Consider the following 13957-nt stretch of genomic DNA (forward strand, 5'->3'; position numbering starts at 1 on the left):
TTGAGATATCAATAACATGATTTATTAAGTTCATACATTAAACTTATATAGCACATAATTTAGCATATACATCACCCACAATTTTACAAGTCATATTCCATATGTATAGCACTTTAGAGAAATTAATTCATCATAGTTGTAAACCCCACATCACGTGCGTATATCATATGGGAATAAACATGGCTCTTATCGTGGTTTTAGGAAATGACAACTAACTTCATGGGTGAAAGCTTATGATATGCTAAATTGCTCAAAATAGATCTCTAATTCAATATAACAAATATTCACAAAACATTCATAAAAATTCAAGACATGAAATGATCTAAATTCTCATTCATACCACATAAAGTAGTATACTAGTGTATACATATTAGACTTGGTACTACCTTCCTGATTAAATTAGTCTCTTGCCAAACCATACCTTTTGGTTCTTCTTAGAGGCACAGAGAAATAACTAGTATCATCTAGAAAATATTAACTCGGCATATTCTCCATGAGCAACAATTACATTGTCTAGATCTTAAGATCAAGGTGGAAGTTTAACAACTTGAGTCATTCAAACTAAACAAACAATCCATAATCAATCAAGACAATTAGACAAATAATAAGGTCCATAATCAAACATTATTTATCAATGGACACAAGTATTAGTAGAGATAATAAACATGTAATAACAAGTAACTAAGCAAAGACTACAAGAGAATAAACTCCCATGGAAAACGCCTTAATTACTGAGTCTTATTTAATCATTAGTTAGTATGACTAACCAACCCCCGCATTGTAATACATTACATTATCATAATAAAAATGATGTAAAAGGATACACATGAGCATATTGAGTGAGTTAGAGTATAACGAAATAATGTAGTGAGGAAAACTTTCCTGCATTAGAGTGCATTGGGATTTTATGGGCTTTCGGGTATGTTGGATTAAAACTTTGAGTTGAAGATCGATTTTTTCGACATGTGGCCGATATTCAATTCTTAGGGCAATTAATCCCAAATGCTAGCTGACACGTTATTATAAGAGCTTCACAGTTCACATGATGTTAATTTGTTTAAAAAACTAAGGGTTTGTTTGGCATTACTATGGTTTTCTGTTTTTTAGTTTTTTGTTTTTTAAAAGTACATGATATATGTCCCATAATGAATCAAAAATTATTTAAACTTACTAAAATCATGATAATTTTGAAAACTGACAACAGAAAAGTAGAAACACCTTTTTCTTGTTCCTGTTTTTGGTTTTTTCAAAAAAACAGGAAAGTGAAAACAAAAAATGATGTCAAACAAGCCCTAAATAATCAATTTATCAAAAGTGAAATATATATAGTCTATTAGTCTTTGACTAGTAGCCCACAAAGCAATAATAAATATTGTTGACCCCATATTAATCTAAATAGTTGCACATCACAGGGGATTTGGAAACTAAAATAGAACCAAATCAATCATCCTACAATTATTCAACTTGATGGCAGTTATATTAAAAGTAACGAGGTATCTTGAACTCGAAACCCACTTTCAATAACACAACATTAATTTGGTGCAGCTTTTCTTCTCAGAAATTTTGCTCAATAATTAATTTGCTCGGAAATCCATTAGAGATATGAGATACATATTAATCAAATACCTGAACAGTTGTTGATTTCTCATGGGTGTATTACAAAGCAATTTAACATGATATATTACCTAATGTCAATACGAAGTACTACATTTTATCAATTCAAGAAGCAAAATATATATTAGTAATATTCCTTTCATATATAAAGGCATAAATTATGAAAGCATTTCACCAAAAAAAAAATATTAAATAAAGTATGAAAGCATATAACCAAATTAATAATAAAAATAAAAAAAACCAATCATCATTAGAGGACAATCGAAAAGAGTGATTTTTATTTAGTTATTTATTTAATATGAGCACAATACAATAATACATAATGATAGATCAGTATATCAAAGGTACAACAGTGATATAATAACAACCAGAATACTCCCTATCAAAAATAAACTTCATCAAAATTATTAATTAGAATATACAAAAGTACAAATATTTACATGTTGATTTGTATAAGTGTGTAAAATTATTTACCTAATAATTTGATAATAACAAAGTTTAGACATACCTTTGATAGTCGTTTGAGATCAGTCAATTTATGAAGCTTTAATTGCTATTGAAAACAATAATGTAGAGTTATGATGTTGATAACGTGTTATAAAACAGAGAGAATTTATAAAGAATATGATTAATCATTATTCCATAAAGTAGGAGATATATATACATATAATATAACTAGGGTTTACTTGGATAAAAATAAACCCTAGATCTAGAATATTCCGGTATGATACAAGAAGGATAATGGATATTCACAATTATTTCATAACACAATTACATAAGTCATATTTATAATTGGTCAACTAAAGGCAACATGTGGAAGCGTAGTCAATGAGTGCTCGTGATGGTGGGAACACGAGGACCTACTGCTTCCTACTAACTACTGCACACGCTTGAACTAGCGCCTACTGGATGGCCAGCGGGCCAAGCAGATGCTCGCTCATGGCTGAGAGTGCCGAGCTTCGGGCGTTGGTGGCTCGCTAGTTCATTAGGCCGTCTTTCACGGGCTGTAAATCCTGTTCTAGAGATTGTATTGGGGAGTGTGACTTATTGTTGGAAAACACTTCAAGTGTAGTTTCCAACCCAATTTGAACCATTGCAATCTGATTTCTATAACGCAAGTTATGATCAAAAGAGTGAGCAAAGGTCTGTTTTGACACTTTGTAAACTATCGTGTTTCTTCATTTCTAACTCAAATTCATTTCTGTAAGATGAATAGCGACCCATGTGAATACTACTTCCATTCCTCATGCACATAATAATCAAAATCAACATCCACAAACATGGGGTCTTCGATTAATAAACTCAATTCATCGGCTTTCATCTAAATATCAGCCGAATCAACTCCAAACACTTCAAAAGCGTCCAAATGACTATGAAATCGCCTGAAACATTAAGAAAAACACAAACGGAGCGTAAAAGAGTACAAAACAAACAACTTATGCATTGGCGACCTAAAAAGCGACAATATACTCAAAAGGCGACGATAAAGCTAGCATAAACGTGCATATATCCTATATAAATGTGATTCATCAACTTTATATATAACTTCACCGTTGAGGTAAATGTAGTCTTCAAATCCAAGTTTTGCTTTCCATAAGTATCTACGAAACATCAAAAATAATAAATATTAGGTTAGTAATTAATTAGTACCTACATTACAATAACCCATTCATCAATTAAAACCAAAATTACAAATATAAAAGATCAAAACATTTCATCAAACACTTGATATGCATTTCAAAAATGTAGTAAGATATTTCTAATTGGACTACCTACAAGCAAACTAAGCTTACTTATCACTTCAATCAATCATATAATGCATTACCGATATTGAAATTGTCTATTTCAGTCATTAAAAAAGCTAAAAATTCCACTACATTATATTTTACAAACCAAATTTAACAAACTTACAAGTTAACTAATATTTATTCTATTAATTAAAAAAAAACTTTAAGGCTACTCAAAATCATAAAACATTTAACGATTAACATTATGGAAATAAATAATTAATAAAACAATTAAGATAAAATTGGGTTAACTAATTTTGAAATCCTAACTTTAGTTTAATTGGGAAATTATTGAGAGCATATACAATAGGAAGTGAGATTCGTTCAGCATGAACTCGCCCTAATTTGAGAGTAAGAAAGAGAAGGAATGCGGGTTAGAGCAAAAGTATGGTGGTGGTGCCTTATGAAGTAACTAAAGCGAGGTTGGGAGAGAATAATGCGAGGCGATAGGGGCAACAGGGACTATAGTAGCAACAACAGCAATAGCTTGTGGTGTAATCGACTGTGGTGGTGGCAGCAGTAGTGTTTGCGTTGGTCACGGCGTGTCCAACACAGCAGCAGATTTAGTAGTAGCAATGGAGGTGGTGGTGGGATGTGTGAAGTATCTGAGCAACAATAATAGGAAGCAGTAGCTATGGTAGTGGTGGTGGTGGTAAATTGCCGGAGTTGAGGGTGGAGTAGGAAGCAGTAGCAATGGTGGTAGGGTTTTTAATAAGGAGTGCGAATTCAAAATTAAGGAAGAATGCAAATTGAAAATTAAGGAGGATTGAAAAAGAGAGAAAAGAGAAAACGTGGGGTTTTTCTTTTATTTGGAAGTAGGTCAACCAAAGCCGCTCCCCATTTATTGTCTACCTTTTATTTTTGGGTGGGTTTTTGTGGGTTTTGGAAGTGGATTTCAATAATCGCTCCCCATTTGGGGCCCCATTTAGGGCAGCCCAATTGCTTTTTTTTACTAGTGTTACAAGTAGTCTCTTTTAAACCCCTTGGTGTATTCCTTTTATATTTGAACCAGTTCTATAACCTTGTCCCCTCACATTATCAACATTCAAGTCTATATACTGCAATACACTTAACAATTCATTTAAAAGCCCCAAACTAGATGTATCATCAACTTTTAAGAAATCCAAAAAGAACTCCTCTATTTTTGTTTTTTTTTTATTTTTTTTATTTGACTAATTAACACATCGTATTATCAAAGTCATATATTCTTGATGATGGCTTACATCAGGGGTACAATCAAGGATTAAAGAAAAATATTTTGCCTCTTTGATGAGTCTTATTATAGAATTTTTAACATCATCGGCTCAAAGAGAAATCAACGCATTTTGAATTTTAGTGCCAAGGTAGTGATGGTGAATTTCTTAGCTTTGAATACGTCTAATTTAATCTTGCATAACCAAGTCAAATTCAGCAATCATTTCAATCAACCCCAATAAATTACCATTACTATCCTCATAAAGCTTTCCATTAGAACCACGAAATGCTAAATTATGTTTTGTAAGACATTTAACAATGGATACTATTCTTATCAAAACATGTTTTCAACGTTCCCGTTCTTTTGAAATACTTTCTTGCAAATTATTATCGATACCTTTATTCTCCACTAATCTTACTCTCGCTTCATTCCAAATACTCATATTCGTCATATGCTCAATGATGCTATCGTATTGTTTAAGCCTTCACTAAGATGTTTCCAATTATTCATTCCATCATCAGCTGCTAAAAGGCTTATGTTATTTTGAGATGTAAATAATTTATAACAAAAACAATGTACTTTATTCGCAGCTTTAGAGTGAATCAGCCATTTTCTATCACTTGACTCTCCATTACTCAACTTTTGAGAATAATATTTAAGTATTAGAAAAATGCCTATGCTAGATAGATTATCTTTAGAATATGTACGATTTAATTCCCTTATAGGCCCCTTTTTTTTTAACCAAAATATCCCTGCCTTTGTTGTCGAGATTACCCCAATTCATAGGACCACAAATATTTAAAGGAAGTATAAAGTGTTCATCAATGTCTATATCATCATTAACATCGTCCACATTTGGTAAATCATCATGAACATTCAAAACAGAGGGGTCATCATCTATATTTGCCATATTTGACACATTCACAAATTAGCAACATTCTCATTTATTAGATTTTCATCATTCATCGGTTCATTAGATTGCTCAAGATTATCAGCACGTTCCTCACCAACCCTGTCACCAATAGAAGTGTATAACCCTAGAAATTTCCTACTTTTAAAATACTGTTTTTATTCTAAATAAAACTTCTTTTAGAAAATAACCAAAATTACTGTCACCGTGATAACGACTTAGACTATTTTCAAAGTCACACAGCGGAAGTCTAATTTAAAATAACTTTTCAAAATAAATAACTTGAGTTCACATTCTCAAAACATAAGTAAATTAAAACATCCGCAAGTTGGAACTAATACAATCATGGTCCATCAAAAACAAATTTAAAATAAAACATAACAATGTTAGTTCATAAATAATAATCAACAATTCAAAATATAAAACTAACAAAGCATAACGGATAACTCTCTGATGCTCTTCATGCTTCAAGTACCTACCACTTTCTCTTTATTTCAACCCCTCTAATCACCATATAAATGGATCATAGTAAGGCTAATCCAAAGGAAAGCCAAATACAAACACAAAAGTACGAATCAACAAAAGTTGAGTACATATGGATTTCCTTGCCGTATCCAAATTTGGAGTAATATTATTTTGATATTTACATGATTATCGTGTCCCTGCACCCGTGTCCAAATATTAGACAGCCCTCGTGTCCTAAATTTTTGAACTTGCCGTACCGGACACTTGGACATGTACTAAAATCCAGTCCTTCTCGCGCGAGTCCAGGTAATTATGATTAAAAGGATCAAGTTGTCTATGCTAGCTAGGCGATATGGATTTCCCAGTCAGCCGCTAAGCCATGACCGATTGTGCTTCCGTGCACTTCATTGGAGTAAAGTGCACTTAAAAAAAGGGAAAATACTTTCGTAGTAGTTTTTTTTTCCGGTGTCTCATTTAGCTTTTATTGTGGTTCATCGAAGTCACCTATAAAGTATCTTGAATTAAAGGAAAGTGTAATGGATCCAAACAAAGAACCCAAAGTCAAACGGAAGTCAAACTAGTTACAAAAAGCATTTTGAATACAAAACTAGTCAAACGGATTCAAATAATCATTTTGAATGAAAAAGGAAGTGAAACGTATTCAAACAAAGCTTCTTGATTCAAATGGAAGTAAAACAAATTTAATCACATTGTTTTGATTCAAGTGGAAGTCAAACGAATTCTATCAAAGTAACTCCTATCAAACATAAGTGAAACACATTCAAACAATGCAATTGAATCAAAAGGAAGTGAAAGGAATTCAAACAAAGTATCTTGAATCAAAAGCAAGTGTAAACACATTCAAACAACACAATTGTATTAAAAAGGAAGTGAAATGAATCAAAAGAAAGTGTAAACACATTCAACAAAAGGAAGTGAAATGAATTGAATTCAACCAAAGTATCTTGAATCAAAAGCAATTGTAATGGATTCAAAACAAAGCAACTACAGTCAAACAGATGTCAAACCTATTCAAAGAAAGCATTTTGAATCAAAAACTAGTCAAATGGATTCCAACAATCATTTTGAATGAAAAGGAAGTAAAACGTATTCAAATAAAGCTTCTTTATTCAAATGGAAGTAAACATATTCAAACAAATCACTTTTATTCTAGTAGAAGTCAAAAGGTATAAAAATAAATAAATAAATGAATAAATAAATAAACTCCAAAAATTAAACAAAAGTGAAACACATTCAAACAAAGCAATTGAATTAAAAGGAAGTGAAACGAATTCAACAAAGTATCTTGAATCAAAAGCAAGTGTGATGGATTCGAACAAAGTAACTAGATTCAAACAAAAGTCAAAGCATTTAATACTGCTAATTTTGGTTATTGGATGATTGTAACATAGTATATAACCTTAGAGCTTATTAAATAAGAATACAAACCAAAGATTAAGCTCATTATAACTAGCACATACTGTTGTACAATATAAGATAGAGGAAACTTCGCTAATGGAATTTCACTTTATTATACGTAATTATTGTTCACATTGCACGGCACATCTCTATTATATAAGCCAAAACATAAGGTCATTGTGTTCATATAAAAAGACAATTCTACCCTTTTTTGCTTCAATAATTACCACTAAAATTTCTAAATAAGCCCTACGAACCTGAGATAAATAACATATCAAATAAAATAATATATACTACCTCCGTTAACTTTTTGTTGCAACTTTGGGGTATTATTTGTGAGATATAAAATATTTCAAAGTTGCAACTAAAAGTTAATGGAGGTAGTAAAAACGTTCCTAATCTAATTAACAAATCAATGCAAATGATAATTGTAAATCAATCTAAAATCACGTTTAACTACAAATACGAAAATTTTCGCGGAAAAAAAAAAAAAAAAAAAAAAAAAAAAAAAAAAAAAAACCCACAATATTATACCAAGAGAACTAGAACTGTTCTTGCAAGCTTACTACCTAGGCACCTAGCTAAAATTTGAGTTTCAATTATGCATCAAACATATATCATACAATTACAATTCATGCCACCAATGAAAAATTAGTGCTTTGTACATTTAAAAATCGATGCGTAGTTAATTTATCTTCACTTCTATATTTAAACACATAAATTCTTCTACTTTTTTTTTTTTTTTTTTATTTTTTTAGCGCGTAAGTCATAATAGATGAATAAAAACCTTGCAATTTTGAAAAGGAAATAATCAAAAATTAAAAAAAAAAAAAAGAATTGTACTCCGTACAATTTAGATAAAATTTTCTAAAAATACAAATACAAAAATATTAATAAACCCAGTGGCAGATCCAGGAGTACATAGAGTTACAGCTGTACCCCCATTCTAAAAAAAAAAAAAAAATTAATGGTAAAATAGACCTGTTCTCTTAGATATCCGGTTTCTTTGGTTAAAATATTAAATGCTATAGCTGTCAGTCCCCATAAACAAGTAAATAATAACTATAAAAAAAAAAAAAAAAACGGACTCAATTCAAATAAAAAAAACACGCTCTCTCCTCACTTCCTCAGTTCATACTTAAAGTACAAAACCAGAAAACGTAGATCTAAAATTCCTCCGTCTCCTCCGATTGCTCAGCGGCGCCTCACGGCCTCAGCCCACTCAAGTGATTCTCCGGCAGTGGCTACTTCACTCCGGCAGAGCCCTCACCGACTGGGAAGTGATATTGAGCCAACAATCTGACGATAAGTGCTTTCAATTTTTCAATTTAATAGTTGAATCCTTGAATTAGTTCCTACAATCCAACTTTTAATTTTATAATTAATATGTCATTGTCATTCTGTTTACTTGTTTAATAATTTTGGTTTGTTAATTTGTTGAATTACTAAATTAGTTTTAATTTTTCAATTTAATAGTTGATTAGTTGAACTGTTGAATGCTTGAATAAGTTGAATTAGTTGCTTTACTGCTTGTTAGATTACTTAGATTATGTTGAATTAATTGCTTTACTGATTGATGAATTGTTTAATTAAGTTAGTTTTATTTAATTTTATATGCAATTCATGCCAAAATTTTGTATAAATTTGACAGAATCGGAGTTAGTTGAAACCGAGAAACACGATTCATATAAGCTAGGTTACTTTTAAAATTAGCCTTGATTCTTCCCGTAGCAACCGCATGTGGAAAGGGTTTTTTCCTCGATGACTATTGTGAAAAACAAATTGCGGAATAGTATGGGTGTCCAATTTATAAATGATTGTTTAGTTACATTTATTGAGAGGGGCTTGTTTTTGCAAGTTAGTTATGATGTAATTAATCGCTTTCAAGTTGTGAAAACTCCTCGTATGCATTTGTAAGATATAATGTGTCACTTATGTAATCTTTGTCTTTTCATTATTTGTAATATGGATTTTGTAATTTGTTTTAGTATTGAATATTTTCCTTTTCTATTGAATTATTTTTCTGCTTTTTATTGAGTTCGTACCCCCATTGTCCGAATCCTAATCCGCCACTGAATAACCCAGAACAAAATTTAGGAATAAAGAAATGCTATGATTCGATAAAAAAATCAACACAAAAGTTGTGTAAAACAACCAATATTATATCAAGGCACGCATCACATGCATATAAAACTAGTACTTATACACTACAAAGCATTACACATACCATCTAACACACAAAAAATAAATATGTACTACGTATATCTAACACTATATAAGAAGTGCCAAAGCTTTTTTTCTGAAAAAAAAAATTGCCAAAGCTTTAAACAAAGACTCAAACATTGAGGCGATATTTGGGAATAAGTGCCAAGTTATTTGCCATGGACATGACAAGGCCAAACTTCTCTTGCATGACTAAATTGTTGAAAGAAGTATTATCAGGCATGTGCCAATCAAAGGAATGCACCAATGTAGACAATATTAGCTTAACATTTAGTAGACCAAGCTGCGTACCAGGACATCTCCTTCGACCAAAACCAAAGGGTGCAAGGCGAAAATCTTGTCCACTAATTATATCAACGTCGTTAACCAAAAATCTTTCAGGATGAAATTCTTCATAATTATTTGACCATATTGTTGGATCTCTACCAATCGCCCATGCATTTAAGAAAATCTGTGAGCCTTTGGGAATATAATACCCATTGAATGTAATTTCTTGCATGGCTTCATGTGGAGCAAAAATGATTGGATATAGGCGAAAGATTTCCTTAATAACTAGGTCCAAGTATTTGAAATTTGGAACATCTTTCTCCTCCACCATTTTATTTTTTCCTACAACACTTTCTATCTCTTGTTGCAATTTTCTCATTTTCTCTGGATGCTTTAAAAGAGATGCAAGTGCCCACTTAACTATGTTGGTAGCACTATCAATTGCTGGCACAACTAGGTCTATTAAAATGGCTTTTATACCATCCCTCTTAATGCCATATGATGTTTTGGTGGTGTTGTTCATCAATGACAACATTACATCTACCAAATCTCTGTGAGTTCGTTGCTCCTTTTTTGCTTCATCTTCATGGTTGCTGATGATTTTCTCCAAGACATCATCCACAATTATCATAAGTTTTTTTATGCGCTTTTTCAACCCCTGATAATTCCATAATAGTTAATATAGTTAATGCCCCAAACTGTGCTTGATTTATTTAACTTGTATAGGAAAACATGCATGGGCATCTACTTATTATAACACTAGTAATAATTAAAATATGATTTGATTTAATAGCATTATTTATAAAAGCTCTACTATTTCTAATTCATTAATCAATTGTTTAAATGCTCATTAAGAAATTTATCATATCTTTCATTTGGTAAACTATTGATAATTGATTTAGGAGGGAATTTCGACAAGGAAAAACTTGACATAGTGGCTTCCGATATACTTAATTTAATATGTCGATTTATAATTTATCCCAAAAAGCTGGAAGAAAAACCATGTGATATGTTGAACCTATACATTGAGTAGAATTAAAAAAAATAAAAAAATAAATAAAAAAATAAAAATCCACATGACTATAGCTTTTAATATCAATATAAATGACAAATAAAGATATCCACCGGAAGTATAAAATCTTATATTTGGTAAGTAAATTTTTTCTTAAGATTCTTAGTAAATCTAAACTGAATTAAACCCCTTCCTTTAACAAGGTTACGATGTCAAAAGAGTACTATACTAGTTAAATAACGGTAACAGAATGCAAATTAATTCATATCAGACACCAAAGAACATCTAGTTTTACATAAACTAGTGTAATTTGATCAAGAAAAAAAAATCTTTACCACTTTCAAGCTCTGGTGCCAAGTGCAGATATGGATTAAGTTCAATTTTTATTTATTTATTTTTTTTAATATTTTTTTTTTTTTTTTAATTCGAGGTTACCTATGGGAATTAGAACATTAGGCTAGAGGTGGGCAGATTTGAGACAGATAGAAGAGTTTTTTAATATAGGTTTTTTGACTGACTTAGTGGTACATGGAAGTATCGTGGAAGATATAAGTAAAAGTTGGATTTATTGGATTTTATTTTTCCTTTATAATTTACAATAATCCTCTTAGTATTGCTGTAATGTAATTAATACTATATTTTTCCTTTTTACATTGGCATACACAATTTAAACAACACAAATAATTATATGTGACCGATCACATGGTTTTGCCAGCCATTGTGAGGGTTACTTCGTTAGTCTTATAGAGATTACTTGTTCAGTATTATAGGGGTTATTCAGTCAGTATTAAACCCGATAAATATTACAAGGATTACTCGGTCAGTATTATAGGGATTACTTCGTTAGTCTTATAAAAATTACTTGTTCAATGTTATAGGGGTTATCCAGTCAGTATTAAACCCGATAAGTATTACAAGGATTACTCGGTCAGTATTATAGGGATTACTTTGTTATTTTACAAGTAGTTACACAATATGACATGTTGCACACAAGATTGCTGACTGTTTAAACAAAAGAAAACATTTCAAGCCTAATGTTTAGTTAAAAGAAAGGTATATATAACATATAGATCAAGCTAACAATTATTAGCTTTCCTAATTCCTATTTCTCCCTTTCACCTTTTAAGTTCCTAGATTAGTACTAATATATACTTCCTCATTTTAATAAATTGAAACAATTAGACTTTTGCACTATTCACCATGCTTGTTTGACTGCATATTATGATTTATACGTAAAGTTAAATATAATCATGTGGGATCTTGTTAGATTCGTCTCGTAAATAACTTTTCACAATATTAACTTCTCATTATTTTTATTCTTATATATTTATTGATATTTAACATATATATAAAATATGCATTGGAATGCGTAATTTCATCCTTGATGAATTACTATTAAAACGGAGGAAACATTTTTCAATTTTCTAACGACATTTAATTTAATGAAAACAACTAACCTTTTGACCCGTTCGATGCACTGGTATTACTTAGGTTAGTTTTCTTGTAATGTGTTGCATATGAATGATTTATGGTGACATGTGACATATGAGTGTTTTGTGGTTTGTGTTTTTGAATATTAAGTGTAAGATTTGTTCAGTGTCATGACATATGCCAATTTCTAGTCAATAATCAATTTAATTCAATCAAGTTATACTAACCTAAAATAAATCGATAAACCTTCTCACATAGGAAGAAGCTAGCATTGAACAGTAATACATGGTAAGAGAGGTTTCCAAATGTGTAAGATTTCAATATAACAATTGTCGTGTGCTCATAGCCTCATAGTATGTAGAATTATATTTGATCTTATATTATATGCAATTTTTAGTTTTGATTTTTATTGTAGATGTATGATTTTGATCTAATAATTAACTCTAGTTTGAAAAATATGAGGTGGATAAAATTTAACCAATTCTTAGCTAAGAGACTACATATATTTATTTTTTTAGTTAATAAGCAAAACATTGATTGCATTTAATATTGGATCCCCTACAACAACAATAGGAGGGGACATAAATCTAACTACCAAGAACTAATTTTCGAATTTGGATTAGCCTAAAGGATGAATCTGATATAAAACACCCAAAAAAAAAAAAAAAAAAAAAAAAAAAAAAAAAAAAAAGACAATGCTTGAAACAAACCTGAGGATCAAATGATGCAAGGAAAGGCAAAAAGTCAGCAACATTTAGGGTTCCTGATAGTCTCAAAGCCTCAAGGACAGTAGCTCTAAGAGCCAAATCGTTCTTGGGAGCTCCATACAACATTCTATATATCAACTCCTCAAGGACACCACCAACACTAGCGCCAATATCTACGGCTTGATTAGCTTCCGAAGCAGCCTTCAATGAAGTCATTAGTTTAGCTAATTCTTCCTCCCTCAACCATGCGAATGACTTAATTTTTGAAGCACTCATAAGCTCCATGACACATAATTTTCTCGCATTTTTCCAATATGAACTATATGGTGTGAAAATTATTCCCTTAGAATTATATGAAAGGTCATGAGAAACCTTGGACATAGGCCTCTTTGCACAAAGTACATCGTGATTCCTAAGAAGGCATTCCGCCATTAGTGGCGAGGAGATCACAATGACGTCCATAGAGCCAAGCTTTAAGTGCATGATTGGCCCGTATTTTTTGGCTATGTTTTGGAAGCTACGATGAGGGAGTCTCCCTACTAAGTGGAGATGTCCTATGATGGGTAATTTTGGTGGGCTAGGAGGTAATTTTGGTGTATTCAATGATTTTGATGAGGGCATAATCGTAATTTTTTTCTTAAGTAGTTGCATAAGTGATCTCCATGAAGCCATTAGGCCAATGAGAAATACAACGATGGTAATACCAAGGGACAACATTATTATTGCTGTTTATGTTATACTAACAAGAGTATCTCAATTGTTTAAGAGTGAGGGATAATTCAAGTGGTTAGAACTTTCTTTTCAATTTCAGGAGATTCAGGAATTGTTTCTCACACCCGCTCTTTTTGGCTTTCTAAACACTAAAAATAAAAGTATCCTATAGTTGCTTGATTCTCGTGGATTATTAAGAATCATATCTGTGACACT

General features: G+C 31.2%; 2 pseudogenes; both read right to left on the reverse strand.

The window, feature by feature from the left end:
- Window positions 1-4783: 4783 nt before the first annotated feature.
- On the reverse strand, window positions 4784-5506 carry LOC145564840 (uncharacterized; annotated as a pseudogene).
- A 4219-nt stretch (window positions 5507-9725) lies between these two features.
- Window positions 9726-13747, reverse strand: LOC145564841 (cytochrome P450 CYP736A12 pseudogene; annotated as a pseudogene).
- Window positions 13748-13957: the final 210 nt, after the last annotated feature.

Source organism: Chenopodium album, chromosome 10, assembly GCF_948465745.1.
Source record: "Chenopodium album chromosome 10, dcCheAlbu1.1, whole genome shotgun sequence".
NCBI lineage: Eukaryota > Viridiplantae > Streptophyta > Magnoliopsida > Caryophyllales > Amaranthaceae > Chenopodium > Chenopodium album.